This window comes from Marmota monax, unplaced genomic scaffold (assembly GCF_021218885.2).
Source record: "Marmota monax isolate L192 unplaced genomic scaffold, Marmota_monax_Labrador192_F-V1.1 WCK01_AAM20220418_F8-fsc00036, whole genome shotgun sequence".
NCBI classification, from domain to species: Eukaryota; Metazoa; Chordata; class Mammalia; order Rodentia; family Sciuridae; genus Marmota; species Marmota monax.
Window position 1 is genome coordinate 13723278 of NW_026694491.1, and position 21312 is coordinate 13744589.

The following is a 21312-nucleotide window of genomic DNA, read 5'->3' on the forward strand; positions in this document are numbered from 1 at the left end:
CATTTGGTCATAGTCTGATTCTCTAAGGCCAGACTGATCATGAAAAATCCAAGTGGTTTTGAGTATGAATTCACCACAGTAATATGATAGCAATTTCTTACGGAAGTATGTGGTCTTATGATTTTTTGATTATATAGTACTCTAGCAGATTTTAACTTTTTCAGCATAGAATGAAGAAAAACAATGAAGATGACCAAGATAATGAATTTTAAGTTATTTTTCTTATCTAATTGTGTGTTCAGTTTAACATGACAAATTTTCTATTCTTTTAGTATCTCTTCTAATTCACAGGCTCTCTTCATTAGAATCACAGGATGGTAGGCAGATGGGAGGAGGGCCTGATATGCATTCTGGGCTACCTTTGAAGGCCTACTTACTGAATCAGAATATTTATGGTTCCTTCTACCTCCCTCTCCTTCTCACTGCTGGGGAAGTGAATGTGATCTAAGCATGAATCACAGAAAGAAATAGTTTCTCCTCCCCAACCCTACCACCTACCATCTAGTTCATGGTGTGTCTCCTGAACCCTGGTTTCTTTGAGAGTTTTCCTTTTCCAGAATGACTAGAAATGGAAATACTTATGCCCTTCAGTGGATATTCAAGACTGTGACGTTAGGCTCTGGACTCATCACAACAATTATACTAGAACACAGTATACAACCGAATACATTCAGGTTACTCAGACTCACATTACCTTGAGATTTGGTCAGCAACCTCAACTCCAGATTGAGCTACCTAGAAAGTCAGGCCAAATGTATTGGGTCTTTTGTCCATTTGGCATTTTGTAAGACCTCTCTGGAAGATCTCCATCACTGTGTACAAATGAAAACAAACCACATTCTATAGGCACAGTGTTGTATTAATCCATTTAAAATCAAAGTTCTTTCTCAGTTTAACAAATACAACAATGTCTGATGAGATTCATCTTAGACTCAACCACACGCAATTTACATAATCAAAAAGACAGAAAAATGGGGATTTTTACATTTTCCCCATGAATAATAGACAGTACTTCCTTTACATTTCTGAAATTACAGAGACATTTTAAAGTGATTTTTCTTCCTAAATAAAAGTCTATTTCAAAGGCAATTTACACCTCCACTTCTTGAGAGAAAACTTTGTGTAACTTAGAAAGGAGAGTTTTTGCTGACTGCATTCCTCATTTAAAAAAAGAAACAAAGGTTAGTTACCATTTAAGAGCATGCACATATATGTGCTATTTATAGAATTAAAGTTTATATTCTTTAAATATATACTATTCATTCTTCTTATTTGCTTGTTTGACCAGCATTTTTTATGTAATTAAATGTTATTACTGAACTTTATTCTAACAATTACATAATTTGTTTTCATCATTCATTGTAGAAATATTTAATGGATGTTCACTATAATGGCTCATGATGCCCACTGCCTTCAGGGGAAATAATAAGAAAGGCATGTCCTCATCTTCAAAGATCGAGCAGTTGATATCTGTGCTCTTTGGGTAAGCTTTGATTTATAGAAAATAATGTAGGAGTGGCCCTTTAAGCCAATATTCAAAAAAACTATTTATAAATTTAATACAAAATTAGTGTTTTAGCCTTTAAATCATCCAACAAATACTTTCTTATCATTTATAGACCTAGTAAAAATGTTACAAATTCCAATATAAAATTAGAAATAAAAAATCACTCACTAAATTAAAACTTTATATTGGGAACTCAAAACAAATCAGGTACTGTCTCTATTGTGCAAATTTTTATTAAGCATTAATTATATTTAAAATATAAAATAAAATATAGAGATTATACCTACAAATAATAAAAATAACATTATTTCTAAGGACATGATTTAATTTACAATTTCCATATTTGTTATAAATATTGATTTCAAATATATGTAACACCATGTGAATAATTCTCATCCAAATTCATCAAAATTAGACTGTTTTCTGTTAGTGTGTAGATTTCATACAAATCATTAAAAATTCTCGACACATCACAGGATTTATATTTTGTCTGACTCAATAGGAACAAGCAGAATCTAATGTTTGTTGGATAAATAAACCAAAAAAAACTGAAAAAATTACAAATGATCTTCATGTCCTAAGGTAAGCCATATCATCTAATATTTTTTGAGTCTTTATTCAAAAGTCTGAACTCCCACTAAAACTTTTACTGCTGCCCTTGACTTCTTCATTTGCATTTCTTTGGTTCTTTTTAACATTTGTGATTCTTATGTCTATAAAGATCCAGTATTGTACTTTTAGAGAGTCCTTCATGTCATTTTTTTATAATCTTTTGATTCTCTTTTCTCATTTGAGCATCTATAGTTTTGCTGTTTTTAATTTTTTCCCCACATTTTCCCTGCTTGGTGGGATCACAACTTACATAGCTATTAAAATGATACCATGCTAAATTATTTTACTTCACATGACTTGGTTCTGTAACATTTTTCATGCTCATACCAGACAAGCAAGAAAATAGTCAATATCAGTAAAGGAAAATGTACTGTGATAAAGGAAGTTTGTCTTCTCCACAGAATATATATTAGGAGCAGCTGCTCATCCTGACTTAATGGGGAAATACAGTGAGCTTAGTTTTATCTTAAGAGCAGGTATCATGTAGTCAGTAAACAAACAGAATTACTATTCAAAAGTGAAAGCAGGGCTGTAGATAGTGGGAGCCAGCTGAATAGGGAATTAGAAAGGCTTTCCTGGAAGGATTGAAGTACCCTCTGGGGGAGGATACTGTGAATTTGAAGTGGCCTAGATAAATGCAAATGTCTCCAGCAGTATTTACCTTCCCTCTATTTCTATGGAGGTTGTGACCGGCTGAATTCATCCTTGTGAAACATTATGCTATTCCATTACAATGACAGAACATCCAGGTAACAAGTGAGATGATGCTGTCAGGCACTGATGCATGAAATTAAGCTGATGAGGAAAAACAAAGAATACAGGATGTAACTATTGGGGGAAAACAAATCAAGGTTTTCTCATGGTTTTCATGAGATCAAAGAAAATTGTATGATAGAAGAGAGAGGCAAACAGTAGGATAGGAGTTCGCTGCTAGAAACAAAGATGTCTGAATTCCCTATAATAGGAATGGACTTCTGTGATGCCCGGTTTTGACATTGATATATAGCTCTGGCAAAAGTAGATAACTAACATGGGTGCATGTGGTTATTAGAGTAAGCCACATCAAATAACTGAGGGGCTAAGTTCGTCCAATATTGTTATACTAGATTTCAGTCATCCCAAATGATCATCAGCTACAAGCTCTTAATGGGTTTCCTATATTGTACTGATATACAGGTTTAGTATCCCCAATATTAAAATGCAAATCCAAAATGCTCCAGAATATGATTGTTGACATGACTCCATAAGTAAAAAATTCCCCACCAATAGATTTTATTTCATGCACAAAATTATTAAATACATTTTATAAAATTACCTTCTGGGTAGTCATAAAAGTTGATTATGAAGCATAAATGACTTGTTTTTAGACTGTATTCCATTCCCAAAATATTTTATTATATTTAAATAAAATTCCTTTAAAAATAAGTCCTGGGTAAAAATGTAGTAACATTTTTAACATTCCAAATTAACCAATTTTTGAGTAGTAATTTTTGAGGACTCCTACTTCATACATTGGGTTTTACAGTGTTAAGTAATATTTGATAATACATTGGTAACTAAATACATCGTTTTAATTTATACTTCTTTATTCATTAATAACAATCCCCATATCAAGTAGTTTGCTTGTTCAGGTTTTATACCTAATTGGTTTTTGAGGCTTAGTTTGTGGGGGTGTGGGTGAGGGAGGGCATTCACAAAATACCATCAGTACTTATTAATAATGCTTTACATATATTTTTGAAGTTGATTGGCCCTTACATTTTTATGATGATTTTAGCCTATAGTTTTGATGGCACATGCACATTAGAGTACATATACATATATGCATATATGTTTTTAATCTGGCGTTAAGACATTTTCAGATCTCCTTTTTCTGAAGTATTACATGATCACATGTACTACATTTTACTTCAATTCATTATAATGATTTTAATTAAAACGTTAAAATGTACAAATGTTATTATTTCTAATAAATGGTGGTTTTTATAGATTTTATTATGCTGCTTTTTAAAACAATATGACTAAAATCTCTGATTAGTTCTGTATTGTGCTGATGCTCTTTGAGTAAATATCATTCTAGAAAAAAATATTAGGATCACTTTCCTTAAGTGAAAAAGATATGTATGTGTTAAATACTCACATATTGTTCTTATTTGAAATGGAATTAATTAATGGGGATTCAAGAGTATATGAGAATGGGATCTGTGGTCTTTTTTTCTATTCTTGTTTTCCAGGAAGTCAACTGTTACAATAAGAAAAAGTAATCCTGAAGTTCTTTTCTGAATTGTTAGTAGAATCATCAGCCCAATTTTTACAGTGACATTTACTTGATATTTTTTTCAATATTATAATATTATCCAGATCTAAAAAACAACACCATACCTCAGATGTTAAATTTTTATTTTATTTTATTTTTTTCTGGTTTAAAGTTGAAGACTTCCAGGGTGCTAAAACAATTCTTTACTTTTATGGAAGCACTCAATGAACAGGAAAATAGGGTTCTTGGCAATGTGTATAAATCCTGTTTATTGTTAATACCTTTTTCTAAATAAAAAATGTAAGAAAATAGTTATATAATCTCTAAAAACAATAAAAATGTACAGTCTAATAACCATGAACTAGATTTTTTAAATGGTTACTTATTTATTATTTTTATTTTTGCAATTCTGAGGATCAAATCCAGGGTTTCTAACATGCTACACAAGCCTATACTACTAAGCTACACGCAACCCTTCAATTTACATTGTTAAAATGAAGTTAATCATATAGTTATTCAATTTTCATGAACAATTATTGTGAAAGAAATGACTATTTTCTGCTCATATTTCAGTTAGCCTAGTTCACAAAAAACAAGAGTAAACTTTGTAATACTTAGCATTTTATTTATAAGTAATTTGCTTAGAAATAATTTTTGTATATTTTACTTAATCTAAAGTGTTTGATTCTTAGTAAAATAAGACTAAAAGTTTAAAAGTCTGAGTGTTACTAAAATAATCATGAAATTAATTGTTTCATATTAGTTAAATGAATTTCTATTACTAGGATTGTATGTTTTCTTCAAGGACATGCTTAGGAATGATGTTATTTTTTAGGACCAGTATATAGTTTAGATGAGGAAGATCATTTACTGGTTGACCTACAAATGAAGCATCAGTGCACAGACTAGTCCCATAGTTTATTCTGATTTATTCTATCCTAATCTACTCCATTTACTCTATTGTAATTTTCTTCCCAAAAGTATTTTTTCTTCAAAATTATGGATAACAAAATTTAATACTTCATTTTTATTAGAAAAAAAATCCCTTACTTTTTTTTAAAGAACTGTGTATTTCTTTTTTTTTTTTGAGTTAGATACTATTTATTTTTCGGTTATTCATTTGCATAAAATATACAGAATAGGAAAATCCAGACACAAATTAGTGGTTGCCAAATTTTCAGGGGAGGGAAGAGAATGAGAAGGAAGTTCTTAATAGGTACAAGGTATATTTGGGGGACCATAAACATGTTCAGGAATTACACAGCAGTTATGGTTGCATAACATTGTGAATATACTAAAATACACTAAATTGTCTACTTTTTTATTTTTTTTATTGGTTGTTCAAAACATTACAAAGCTCTTGACATATCATATTTCATACATTAGATTCAAGTTGGTTATGAACTCCCAATTTTACCCCAAATACAGATTGCAGAATCATATCGGTTACACATCCACATTTTTACATAATGCCCTATTAGTAACTGTTGTACTCTGCTACCTTTCCTATCCTCTACTATCTCCCCTCCCCTCCCCTCCCATTCTTCTCTCTCTACCCCATCTACTGTAATTCATTTCTCTCCTTGTTTATTTTCCCATTCCCCTCACAACCTCTTATATGTAATTTTGTATAACAATGAGGGTCTCCCTCCATTACCATGCAATTTCCCTTTTCTCTCCCTTTCCCTCCCACCTCATGTATCTGTTTAATGTTAATCTTTTCTCCCTGCTCTTCCTCCCTGCTCTTTTCTTAGTTGCTCTCATTATATCAAAGAAGACATTTGGTATTTGTTTTTTAGGGATTGGCTAGCTTCACTAAGCATAATCTGCTCTAGTGCCATCCATTTCCCTGCAAATTCCATGATTTTGTCATTTTTTAGTGCTGTGTAATACTCCATGGTGTATAAATGCCACATTTTTTTTTTATCCATTCATCTATTGAAGGGCATCTGGGTTGGTTCCACAGTCTAGCTATTGTGAATTGTGCTGCTATGAACATCGATGTAGCAGTATCCCTGTAGTACGCTCTTTTAAGGTCTTCAGGGAATAGTCCGAGAAGGGCAATAGCTGGGTCAAATGGTGGTAAATTGTCTATTTTTAAATGGTTAAAACTGTGATACTTTATCTCAATATAAAATTTTAAAAACTGAGAAGAAGCACTGAAGACACTGCCAACATTATGAACCGATATTTTGGTAAATCACTTAGCTCACAACTTAATATACATACTGTGCCCTTAAAAATCTCTTTCCTGTCCCACATACTTCTGTAGTAGTTTTTCCACTAACAGGAATTTCAGAAAATTCAACCAATTTCACTCAGTTTCATAGGACCAGGAATGCACAGACTCAGGTCCTCAAGGGATCGACAGTGCATTAGGGTTCACACCATTTCCTGCTATTTCAGTAACTACCACATAAGCAAAATGAAGCTGGCCATGCCCCTCTATAGAGATAGCCCAAAACAAATAAGGAAGTGCCATTCACCAGGCTCTGCAGAGCCAGAAAGAGCTTCCACACTTGGTGCATGAGGGCTTCCTCTTATTACGTTTAATAAGCGCCACACGTCACAATGGCTGTGTATCTCAAATGTAACTTTTCTCTGAAGTCTTCTAGGCAGGCTAAGTCTTATCATTCTTCAAAACTCTTCTTATAATTGTCCCTCTGTTTCAGTGAAAGTTTACAAGACCCTTCTTAACCCTTCACTCTATGACAGTATTTTATTTATTTTATTGTGCCAATAACATTGTGAAGAAAAAATAATATTCTGTCGAATGAATGCATAGGTATGTGTATACACTTTTTCTTCCCTTTCTTCCTCTTCCATCTATCATTTTTAATATAAAATTTATTTCAATAGCATAAATGTTTTTACATCTTTATAGAAATAATATACTTTGTAAAATTATCTTCATGATCATCTTATATATTGACTTTCATACACTCCATTTTAAGACCTTATATACTCCCCTCAACCCCTCATCACCATATTCCCATACTCATTTTCATCAAAAGTCTCTATTTTACTTGAGAGAAAGAAGAAGAAGGAAAACAACAGAAGAAAATTCCTGCCATTTCTGAGCAAAACAATTAAGAATCCTCTTTTATTTCAAAAGATATGCTCATTCCAGGCTCCTGAGTAAGACCAAGGCCTTCACACATCCCAGAGATCCTATCCTTTAGGCCTACTTGAGGATATAATTATAACAGTTCATTCCTCTCCAGAAACATCAGCTTCTCTCTTTTTGGATTATTCTCATCATCATATGAACTGTTTAATTTCCTCCATCTTAAAAATACCCTTCTTTGGCCAGGTGCTGTGTAATTACAGGCACACCTATAATCCCAGTGGCTCAGGAGGTTGAGACTGGAGGATTAAGAAGATATACAGACAATCAACAAATATATGAAAAAGTGTCGACATCTCTAGCAATTAGAGAAATGCAAATCAAAACTACTCTAAGATTTCATCGCACTCCAGTCAGAATGGCAGTTTTTAAGAATATAAACAACAATAAGTGTTGGTGAGGATGTGGGGGAAAAAGACACACTCATACATTGCTAGTGAGACTGCAAATTGGTACAGCCAATGGAAAGCACTATGTAGAATCCTTGGAAAATTTAGAATGGAACCACCATTTGACCCAGCTATCCCACTTCTCGGTCTATACCCAAAGGACTTAAAAACAGCATTCTGCAACGACACAGTCACATCAATGTTTATAGCAGCACAATAGCTAAACTATAGAATCATCCTAGATGCTGAAGGGTAAGAATGGATTAAAAAAATGTGGTATATATATAGACAATGGAATATTATTCAGCATTAAAAGAGAATAAAATTATGGCATTTGCAGATAAATGGATGGAGTTGGAGAATACAATGCTAAACAAATGCTGAATGTTTTATCTGATTTAAGGATGCTGATTCATAATGTGGTTGGGGGGGAGGGGGAGGCATGGGAAGATTAGATGAAATCTAGATCAGGCAAAGGGGAAGGAGGGGAAGAGAGAGGTTATGGGGGTAGGAAATATGGTGGAATGAGATGGACATCATTACCCTAAGTATCTGTATGAAGACACGAAGGATGTGACTCTACTTTGTGTACAATCAGAGATATGAAAAAATGTGCTATATATGTGTAATATGAATTGTAATGCATCTGCTGTCATATATAACAAGTTAAAATTTAAAAGAATTAAAAAAAAAAGAGTTCAGAGTCATCCTCAGCAACAGAGAGGAGCTAAGCAACTCAGTGAGTCCCTGTCTATAAATAAAATACAAAATATGGCTGGGGATGATGTGGCTCAGTGGTTCAGTGCCCCAGAATTAAATCCATTGTACCTAAACAAAAATATATATATTCCTTTGACCCAGTTTATTTTACATTATCCTATTGTTCTATTCTTTTCATAGGCAAAATATTTCTCTCAAAAGGCAGCTATATTCCATGTATCCAAACTTTATGTTGGTACGTACAGTTCTAGCATGGCCCCAAGTTTCCCTGGCCCTCTGGCATATACAACTTCCATAATCCCTGGAACTACAAATGGGATGGATTTGTTTCTATATTAATTAGGTTATTATATGGCATAATTAATGTTAAAATAGGTAGACAGTTCAGGTAAGCCAGAACACTTACATGAATTTTTGTTTGTTTGTTTTGGGTACAAGAGATTGAACCCAGAGGCACTTAACCACTGAGCCACATCCCCACATCCTCAGCCTTCTTTATTTTTTATTTTGAGACAGATCTCTCTAAATTACTTAGGAACTTGCTAAATTGCTGAGGCTAGCTTTGAACTTGCAATCCTCCTGCCTCAGCCTCCTGAGCTGCTGGAATTACAGGCATGCACCACTACCCCCAAACAAAAAGGAGATTCTTATCTTAACCTGTGGCTTTGAAGAAGGACAAGACACATGGAAAGGAATGCAGTTAGCCTTAAGGAGTTAATCGAAGTTGTTAGCTGATAGCCAGTAAGGAAACAGGGACTTCAGCCCCAAACCATATGAAGTGAATTTTGCCACAACCATGTGAGTTTAGTAGAAGCTGCAGATTAAAACATGTACTGGCTGATAGTCATGCCATGCCAGATATTTTATCTAGAGTACCATGAACTAATAAATAGATGTTGCTTTAATTCACTAAGTTTATGGTGATTTATTCCACAATAATAGAAAACCAATACCCTTCCCATTTTCCTTTGGACCATCCCAAATTATATTTAGAATCACCATTCCAACAAAAGATTATCAATGGTCTTTCTATTGATCAATTCAATGCACAATATCTAATACTATCTTTCTAGAACATCAGCAACATTTCTTCAAATTGACCCCTTCCTCCTTTTCCACTGAGATGGAAATAATCATCCCATGTGATACCATCCACACAGCTTTCCTCTTACCTCATCTGGTCTCATTCTGGCTCCCTCACACTTTTCTAACTTTGTTTCTGAAACACCATTCCCTCTAGTCTTTCTTTGTCCTTGTTCTATTCTCTTGTACCCCAATAAGTGGTAATTATCTGTTGGTATACTCCTTAGTAAATTACCTGAGAGGGTTGTGCTGACCTAATAACAGGGGTGGTTTGTTGATAAGAGAAGGTCCTGGCAACCTGGTCACAAGAGAGAGAGCAACATGATCTAGTACCAGCAGTTCCCTTAAGAGATTATAATTAACTGTGACTCTGGGAGGTTCTGACATACCAGGCCACATTTTCCTGAAGTTTTTCTGCTTGGATAATGTTCCATTGGTTATAAGTACTACCTCCCCCAAGGGATTATAATTATTTATGGGTTGGGGGGAGATTGGATATCCTAGTTCCCACTCTTTAGATGTTTGCCTGCCTGATAAAGCTCCCTCTGGTCTGTTTTGTGACTCATGGATTTTTCTTAATGCATATGTCTATTATGTCTTCCCTGAAAGTTAATGCCCTTTCTTGTCCTTCCCTCTACCCAACTGTTCATGGCTGACTAACCTACCTAACAAGAAAGGCTGAGATTCAAAGAGCTTTCTGAAGACTTCCTAAGACTAGGCAAAGGGAAAGGATATGTGGCTGTTGACCAAAAACATTTCCTTTTGCCCCATATTTCCCCAAAACCCCTGTGCTTCTCTATTCTCCTTTTGCTTTCTCAGAGAAGAGATGTCATGGGTGTTGCACAGAAGGCTCTGGAGAGCAGGTGATGTACATCTATTCCTGACTCCATCTTTGGCAGTAGCATGTTGGTAGCTCAAAATAGGCTATTATGGAAACATTCACATCATGAAAGTAGGAACACGCTAAAAATCACTGTCCTTTGTGTGTGGAGAGCCAGCGGTCTGTGTTGCAAAGCATTTACAGAACACTCAACCCTACAAAATTCAACCTTCCAAATGCTTTCAATACTCTGCCAACCTCCAGTGTTATTCTTTGCTCCAAAAGAATATTTTAATTCTTCTTCTTTTACCAGTCACTCTTTTATAGACCATTATCAGGTCTAGTGGCATAGCATATATTGCTTCTAATTCCATAATATTTGTGCAGCTCATAATTTGCCATTTTACTATTTTTTTTTGGATTTCAATATGCATATTGAAAGATATGTTGCTTATCATGCTTTCATGCCCTTCTTTATCCTGAAGTCCCTGCTGTGATTTCTGTTTGTGTATTAGAATCCTCTTTCAAATATTTGGTCAAAGGGATGGGACAGTTGAAAGAAGAATGTACATGCATAATATATATCATATGTAAATAATTTTCTTTTCTATTAAAATCACACATAATGAAACAGATCCCCTTTGAAATTAAAAGCAATTTCCTGATAACTGCTTTCATTTCCTCACACTGGGGACAGACACGAGAAAATTAAGGATGACGTATTCTCTCACACAGCCTAGCTAAATCTACTTCCATTATTTCCTGCCTTTTGTTCCACTGTGCCTCCTCTTCTCTTATAAAAGGTTTATGTGTCCCTGAGCCCCTGAAGATGCCAATTTGACACACACAAAAAAGCTATTTTCTATATTCCTCAAACCTGGCTGTGAATTAACCTATTTTCTTGCCAACCTGACTCCCGCGTCTTTATGGAATGTTACAGGTGGGAAAGCCAAATGCCCCTGGTGTCCTTAAGATATAGCATGCCCATGGCTAATGATGATGATGACTAAATTAGTCAAAGGTTTACAATGTGTCAGGCATTGCTTATATCACTTTACCTTAAAAGTTTAATTCTCATGATGAAATAGTTACTATCATTAGTTTATTTTATTTTAAATAAACTGATACAGAGAGATGCTAAAGAATTTGTTCACGATGGACCCTTGATACTTACCAAGTGACAGTAGAATTGAGAACTCTTTCTTGTTTATTTGGAATATTTTTAAGACATTTTAGTAGCAGACAAGACTATCACTTATTCTTTAATATTTCAATCCCTTTAGAAAAAAATATTATTTACATTCAGTTTCATGGCAAAAAAAAGACATAAATTGTGTTTCTTAGGTTGTCTAGTTAATGAGGTGATAAAAATGTTTACTATTCAATATGTGCTAAATGGTACTCTTGCTCCTCGTTTAGTTATTTAATAAAGGAAATTAGTAATTTAAACACACTTAAAAATTAGTCTTTTCAAGTGTGTTACCTTTAAGGTGTTTGATATAAAAGTATTCTTGTTAAACCTAATCTCACTCCATACAAAGATGGAAGGGTTAGCTCACATTTTATCATTTATTAAACTCATCCTGTATTTTTTTTCTCATTCAATTTTGGAACCATCTGAGGTATGGGGCTAATTATTAGAGACCAAAAGTACTTGATCCTGGCCACCCTGGCCCATCCCCACGCCACACTGCTGGACTTGCCACCAAGAGCCGCACCTTAATAAAAAACACAGAGATCAAAACTGAAATGGAGCATTCTCAAAATAACAAAGCAACAGCATACTACTTAGGGATGCTCAAGAGATCTCTTTACTCCAAAAGGTGGTGGTAGTGGTAGTCTAGGAGAAGGTGTGACATGGCCAAGACTGGTGATGCTGGAAATTTGGGGGGTTTGTGGGTTTTCCATCTGTGGGGAAGTCAACACTATTGAGTAACCTATCTGGGGTATATTCTGAAGTGGCAACCTATGAGTTCACTACTCTGACTGCTGTACCTTATGTCATCAGATATAAAGGTGCCAAAATACAGCTTCTGTAACTCCCAGGTATCACTGAAGGTGCCAGGGAGGGGAAAGATAGAAGCCATCAGGACACTGCAATGGCCTGAACATGCAATTTGATCTTGATTGTTCTGGATGTCTTGAAACCCTTAGGACATAAAAAAGTAATTGAAGAATGAAGAATTGGAAGGCTTTAGTATTCACTTGAATAATAAACCTCCCAACATTGGCTTTAAAAAGAATGACTAAGGAGGTATTAATCTCACAGCTACATTCCCTCAGGGTGAGCTGGGTGCTGAAACTGTGAAGAGCATACTGGGACTTTGTGTAGTGATGCCACAGCTAATGGCCTCATCGATGTGATGGAATGAAACTGTGTTTATATCCCCTGCATTTATGTATTAAATAAGATTGATCAGCTCTCCATTGAAGGATTGGGTAGCATCTATTAAGTGCCTCAGTGGGTAGCCATCTCCACCCATCACTGTGGGAAATTTGGTGATGTGTTAGAAAAAAAGCTGGGACTATTTGAAACTAGTGAGAATTTACACCAAACCCAAAGGCCAGTTACCAGATTATACATGTCCAATAGTACTGCCTTACACCAGGACCACATGGAGGCTTTCTGCATGAAGAGTCACAAAAATCTTATCAAAGAATTTTAAAATGCTGTGGTCTAAGGTCTCTCTGTGAAATACAATCTACAGAAGGTGGATAAAGACCATACATTGGAGGGCCAGGATGTCAATCAGATTGTGAGGAAATGAAACCTTTTCCTTCTCATCTGCAGGAGCCAACCACAGCAGCTTTCTCCATGAGTGAGCACCCTACTTCGCCCCTTCTGTCTTTAGTAGCCACTGGATCAGAATACAGAGGTGGGAGATGGAGACCCCCAAACTGCAACTTCAGTTGCCTTATTTTGGTGTCACCTTCTATGTTGAACTGTATAAAAGATCTGGCTTATTGGCTTTGTGCAAAGAGAAAAAAGAAAAAGAGTACCTGCTCATGTGTTAAAGTTGTTAAGAGTGTGGCTCACAGAGATAAACAAGATTTTCACGTCACAGTGATGAGTGCTTAGTTCCTCATACCCTGGGAACAAGTGTAAATTGAAAGGACCTAGCAAGCTGCTAGAATTTCAGTAGCTTTCCCAAGTTCCTAGTAGGGGAGACTCCCAATTATAGTTCTATTAAAAAATTTAGAAAGCTACTGTTATTTTACCAAAAAAAAAATGGATATATAAAAATATTTGAAAAGACTTGCTGTCTAGTCAACTTTTTGTCTCTATGACCAAAAGACTTGACAAAAACAATTAGAGGAGGAAAAGTTGATTTGGCATATACAGTTTCAGAAGTCCCATTCCATAGACTGCTGACTCTACTGCTCTGGGCCCAAGGTGAGGCAGAATATCATAGAAGAAGGGTGTTGAAAAGGAAAGTAGCTCAGGACATGCAAATCAGGAAGCAGAAACAGCTCCACTCACGAGACAAAATTTAAACCCCAAATGCAAACACCCCAATGACCCACCTCCTCCAGCCACACTCTACCTGCCTTCAGCTACCATCCAGTTCATACCTATAGGTAGATTGATTCACTGAGTAGGTTAAAACTTTCTTAATGTAATTATTACCTCTGAATATTTTTTCATTGTCACATATGAACTTTGCCGCAGTCTGGCTGCAGCAAACTAACCGGGGGGTGACGAGGAACTTGTGTAGCTTGGTACAGCAGGAGTGGGAGCCTTTTATTGTAGGACAGGAGGGGTATTTATACATTCCACACAGTTTATCTTAATTAACATAAACTAGATATAGCAGTCAACCAGTAAGGAATCTCCACACTTAATGGCTCGCTGGCATTACTTCACAAACCACTCCCTCTGGCAAAATGCCAGGTGCCATCTTGACTTGTTTACAGACCCTAACAAACTTTTCAGGGACACCTCATATCTAAACTATAACAAGTAGAAAAATGAGTATTTAAAAAATATGTATATGCACAACAGGTATATATATGTGTGTGTGTATATATATATATATATATATATATATATATACACACATACATATAAATCATTCATATGCCTCATCTCTGCCCATCACTGCTGGATGGCCCATATATATTTTATATAAATGTAAACATATAAAATATATATGGGCCCATCCAGAATATATAAATTTTAAGTTTAACCACTATGAAAATAAGATAAATGAATAAATGATGACAAATTTGAAGTTTTAGGGAAAGAGAACTATCTGCCAATTTCATCGTACTACTTAAATAATACTACCAAATCTATCTTGTCGTAGTCATTAAAATTTCTAATAAGTCACTGATAAGTATATTTGCAAATTATGATACAATATGAGAATAGTTAATTCACTAATTTCACATCCTTAGGTTTGACACACATATGAAATAAAATGAGAATATTTGTTTTCAAAAATTAATTTGGGTCTTTTACAACAGCAATAGTAGGCACAAAATTCTATTTCTATGTGCAATATATTTATCTAGGGGCTTTATAGAAATAGGATTTTAAGTAAGGCAAATGTTCATCATCTCTCTGTGTCCTTCCTTATCCTAAAATTCATGCTATGATTTCTACTTTTAAGACAGATGCCAGACCAAGGAATTTCTGTTTAGAAAAATTTGTGACTCCATTGATCAAAATCAGTACTGGGCTCACTGTGCATAACTAATAGGATACCTATCATTCATCAAGTTTCCATTATAAAAGATTAATAAATTCTATATGCTAACATCCTCACTGTACTTAACAATATTGTACTGTGCATTTAAAAATTTGTTAAGTGTAGATCTAAAGGTTTGTTAAAGGATTTTTCATTGCTGTGACTAAAATACCTGACAAGAACCACTTAGAGGAGAAAAAAAAATATTTTGGGCTCACAGTTTCAGAGATCTCAGTCCATGGTTGTCAAACTTGATTGCTCTGTACCTGAGGTGAGGCATTATGGCAGAAGGGCTTGGCAGAGGAAAATTGTTCAACTCATCCCAGCCAGGAAGCAAAGAGAAAGAAACAAAGGGACTAGGGAGAGAGAGAGTTCCCAAGACCACACACCTCAGTGAACTACTTCCTTCAGCCATGCCACACCTGCCTACAGTTTTCACCACCTCCCAGCAAACTGTTCAAATTATCAATCCATCCAAAGAAGTAACCCACTGATGAAGTCAGAATCCTCATGACCCAATCATTTCACCTCTGAACATTGCTGTTTTGCCTAACACACTAGCTTTGGGGAGACATTCCACATCCAAACCATAATGCATGGTACGTTTCTTGCCTCAATAAGAAAAACAGATCTTATCCTTATCTAAATATTAGAAATTACTTTTTTTCTCCTGCCTTTCTTTCAAATAACAGAGCTATTATTCTACTTTAGTAACACATCATATTTCACCTGCACAATTTCAGTCACTACCTACCCACTCTTCTAATTCAAGTTACATTTTAATTCTGTAAAAACTGTCAATACATCTATACTAATCATTCTAAAACAGAATTTACCATTTCACTCCTTCAATTAGAAACATTCAGTGATTTTGTCTCCTAACAAATTAAACAAAATTTATCAGCCTTCTATTATAGAGTTATTATAATACTACTTAAACCTTTCCACTAACCTTATCTGCCACATGGCTCTAATTGAACCCAGTGCTCCACGTAGCTTCTGATCTTTCCTTTTCCCCATGTTTCTTATAGATAACTTGCACACCCTAAGGCATCTTTAAATTCACTGTCAAGATGCCTTTCTCCCAAAGGCAATCAATGGCTTCCTGATTTTAACAAGTATTCTCCCTTTTCATAACAATTTGCAATTCACTTTGATTATTAGCTCTGATTTTTTGTTACCTTTCTTTCTAGAGTAAATCCTGGAAACAAGGTCAGTGTCTTATCCTACACACAGGCTATACACACTGTCATGCATAATTTTAAGAAATATTAATTGAATGGTGATTGAAGTCTCCATTTGACTTAGAAGATGATTCAAATATAGGCTCTTAAGTTGATAAAAATTTGATTCACTATATTCATAACTTAGTCATTGAGTACATTTTTGTTTAATATTATTAATAAATTATTCCCATAACTTTTTGAGAACTATTAGAAGTTATAATTAAATATATCTTTAAAATCTAGCATTCTAGAAATGAAGATGCTAAGAAGATTTAAAGTCTATGATTTGGGGTCACGCTTTCTGATTTGAAAACTTACTACAAAGATAAAATAATTAAAACAGTGAACATACAACAGTAAAAAACACAGAGAAATACCCTTTCTACATGGAGGTTACATTCTAGTGAGGAATACAACTAGTAAGTCAATAAGCAAACTAGACAATTTCAGAATTTAATAAGTTCTACAAAAGACATGAATGAAGTGCAAATTAGAAAACTACATACTATGAGATAAATTAAAAGAGCAAAAATGCATACCTGTGTTCAGGGAGTCTATTTTAATTAGTAGTGCTTATTTTTTTCAGAATAATTAGTACATGTTAATTAAAAGATAATTTTATTTCTCCCTAATACTTGTGTGATATATAGCTACAAAAAGTAGTTGTGTTTACATGTTGGTAAAAATGTACTAGCCAAGTTGCAGCAGCATGAAATGAACTTTTTGTCTGCTATTCAGATGAGCGATTACAAAATTAAAAAAAAATAGATCTCCATGCAATTATAGTGTATGAGTCTTGACTACGCAGTGAAATATCAAACTGAAGGCCATTCATAAAATAGTCTGGAAGATCATATAACTCATTACACTTGCACATCGTTAGTGAAAAATTGGCAACAATGCTGTATACTTTTTAATGTAGAGGAATAAAGATTACGGGGGAGTAGATGATTCAAGAGATCATTAGTGAACATTTCCAAGCTGAGTCAAGTTTCAACTCCAGTTCTTTGGGGAACAAATAGTATTACAAGACAGCAATTGTTTTGTAATAATGTAATAAAGTGTTCTTAATTCAGCTGCAAATAAATCATAATCCATATTTAAAAACCAACTGTTAAGCTTAACTGAACTTTATTTGAAGCCCCAAATATTTTAACAGATTAACATTTACAAATAAGGGACACTATTTCACTCAACAAAACCAATGAACATTGGAACTCACAATCCAGATCTGAATTCCAATGCACTGATCATCTCATTCCAAGGAGTATATTCTCAGGGAAAACATATCAGTTTGAAATTCTTTGTAAAACATAAAAATTTACTTTTATATGAGTCATTTGTCACAGGAAAATGCATAAACAAACAACTCTAAATTCATGGTCACACAATGTATTGTTTTCCCAAAATGTGAATACACAGTAAAAATAATTATGATATTGAGAGAAACACAAACCAGGCTTTAGACTTCTATGTGTATAGTTCTAGTCATTTTTGGAGTTATTCTAAACTATAACATATATAATATGTGACAAGAAATAAATTTCTTCACCTATTTCTAATCGATTTGAAAACTATTCTTTTTTGTTTTTAATGAGGTCTTATTCTCGGTAATATTAAGTAAGGACTCTTCCTTATTGCTACTCTGTACTTTTCGGCTCTCCACATTTCTCAAACTTGTCCTTTAATGTAAGGTAAGAAGGCACTGAACTGAGAGGTGATTTTCAAGAGACATCATCTTTAGTGATGAGGACATTTAAAAGTAAAGTACATTTAAGAAATTCTCAGCACTAAACTTCACACATAGCTAATGTCTTTAGGGTACCCAGGGATATAATTTTTAAAGATATTAGGATGGTTTTTCTAGGTTTATTGCCTTTGGTTCACTGTTACCACTTACATTCTGGATGCGACTCACCACAACAAGAGTTTCTGCAGCTTAATTAGAGTAGTTTACAATCAAGAACTGAAGAAGGGAGAGATTTCTTGATGAGAATAGAGGCAAGTGTGAAGAAAGTATGTCATATGCACATAGCAGTTGGTGATGATCTTTGGACAAAGAAATGGGGAAGAGATGACAAATCTGACATTAAAAGAATCAGTTCTGGAGACTGAGTGGCTACTCACTCACTCTAGCTTAAAAACTAACAAAAGTTCTGTTGCTGACAACCTCATGGTGAAAGATTACCCAATTTGCCCTATTGGCAGCCTAACATCCATGCCTCATAATGAGACTATCGCTCCAGCTGGACTTCAATCCTTATTTTCTCTCTCCACACACCTTGCCAATGATCACTCCCAGGCCAAATGCATATTTACATCAAAGGTGCCTTATTTCTCTACTCCACTAATTTTGCTTTTATTCCTCTTCCTTTGGTATGAAAATCATATCTTCACAACCTTATATCAACAGCCTCACTGATCTCTTCCTTTCCTTAATTCAAAGAATACAGAGGGTTTATCTTAAAACACACACTGATTTGTTATGCTACCATTTTTTTGATGCAACACTTTTTCATTTGCTTTCTATCATCTCTATTACAAATTTCTCCCATTTCTTCCCCCAAACTGCATTTCCAGTTTTTTCAACTTCTATCACTTTTTTTTCTCCCTTTGTCAGGGATCCATTCATCTCGTATCTGAATGATCACAAGACCTAACTAGCAGAGCTCCCTAGTCCTAAAATAAAAAGAGCTACTATTTGCAGAAAGTCACGCGTCAGAATCTGGAACATCCCATTAAATCCCCATAACAAGTCTGTTATCCCTCTTTTATGGATGAACAAGGTGGCTGAATTTCTTAAAATTACAAAATGAAGGAATTAGAATCTAACCAAAAGTCCAAACTCTAAATATGTATTCTTTACACTATGCACAATTTCCCTTTCAAAGCATCTTTCACATCATTTCAATTTGCAGAAAATCTTACTTTTCTTATATTACAGGGAATACTGAAAAGCAAGACAAAAAACAAATTAGCCATTGTGATAATTCCCCTTAGAACAACAATATAATTCAATTTTTGAGTTAATGAACATTTTTTGTTTGAAAAAATAAAGAACCACAGATAGACAATGGTGAAACAAGGGAATACTTGCTTGTTTGCTCTGCTTAACACAAGGGGCAAACATTTTGCATTTCTGTAAGACACCTGGGATAGGAGGAGGTGAGTGATCTGAAACAGAGGGACAGATAGGGGAAACTTTGTGAGACAGAGATAGTCTCAAGACAAGTCCTATGTAGGGAAATCTCCAGTATGAAACTTTTCAAGGCAAGCAATAACCCATAGATCTCTATAAAATGGTAGGTATTATATTGATTTTAAAGTTATTTCTTGCTTGTTTCATAATTCTATCATTTACTCCCTTGTATTGAGTAAAAATCATTACAAATGACAGATTGCCTTGAGTGAGAGGTGACTTGTAGAAACCTTTATAGACCAGAAATTCTAGGAAACTAAGAGGACCCTCAAATCCATAGAGAAGCCAGGAGACAGCAGGAAATCCTGGTACCTGCTGAGCTGACTGCTGCTTTTCCCCAAATATAACCATAAAAGGTGCCCCTGGAGAAGGGGGTATTATGATTAGACCTTCTATTGCAGAGGAGTTTGACTCTCCAAAAAAAAAAAAAAAAAGGCATTCTGAAAATCTGGATGAATGGAGTTTATCCAATTAAAATATTAGTATACCAATATTCCTTTCATGCTAAAGAATCTATAATAACTTTCTTCAAATTCAATTTTTAGGCTCATTTTAATCTTTAGGTAATTTATTTTATACTCTATTATATATCCATTCCTATTTTAATCAATCATCTACTGTCTTTCATACAGATATTCACATATTGCTAAACTATGTATCTGCCAGGGTAGAGTACCCTAGACAAATTCATACACACCTCCAGCCTCCGTGCTCGTTCTGTCTCATAAATCTAGTTCTATAAACTGTTTTGTTCATGATGTGCCTACTTTTAACTTTCCTTCATTCATGGATTTTTCATTTTTTTTCTGAATGATTTCTTTATTCTTTAAACATTTAATTTCTTTATTATTGACCTGGTCCTCCATTATTAAATTATCCTTTATTTGATAAACAGGATTCCTATTGGCTCGCAAGTCATAAATTATGGAGGATTTACACCTTATGTTTCTACATCTCTAACAGTAACACAGAATATTACCTGGTATGATAGGTTGAAGTGGCCCTAAGATGGTGGAATTATTCTCTGGAAACTGTGAATGTTACCTTGGATGGAATTTAAAAAATGGCTTTTCATGTAATTAAGTTATGAATTTTGAGATGGAGAGAGTATCCAGGACTCTCTGAGTGGGCTGTAATTATAATCTGAAGTGACTTTAAAAGAGGTAGGTAAATTGATTGCAGTGAAGGGAAAGCAATGTGACCACAGTAGCAGAAAATGGAGTGATGTAGTCAGGAAACAAGAGTGGTGGCTGGTTTTGTAAAACAAAGAGGCAAGGAACAGATTTTGCAAGAGAGCCTCCAGAAGAAACTGGACTTTCTGACACTTTGATCTCAACTCTGAAGTCTAATTTTGGCAAAAGAAGCACCCAAACAACAGGAGAACAAGTCTGTGTTATTTTAAGCCTCCAAATTTGTGATAATTCATTACAATGTCAAGAACAAACAAATACCGCTGAGTACTTATAGTAGTTATTTAATAATTGCTTAACTGACCTTTCAACTTTTGGCAGTGGTAGAGACTTTTGGCAAGCACTCTTCTACCACTCTAGAAATAAGAGTCAATTCTTCATCATCTGCACCTTTTACTTGAAATGAAGGAGTATAATCTATCTAGTTAAAACACAATATAATATAATTTATATTATTGTTTTTCTTAGATTATTTTCTTACTTTTAACCTA

The 21312-nt window shown here is 34.5% G+C and overlaps 1 pseudogene; it reads left to right on the forward strand.

The window, feature by feature from the left end:
* Positions 1-13283, forward strand: part of LOC124075727 (developmentally-regulated GTP-binding protein 1-like) — a 29130-nt pseudogene extending 15847 nt beyond the window's left edge.
* The last annotated feature ends 8029 nt before the right edge of the window (positions 13284-21312 follow it).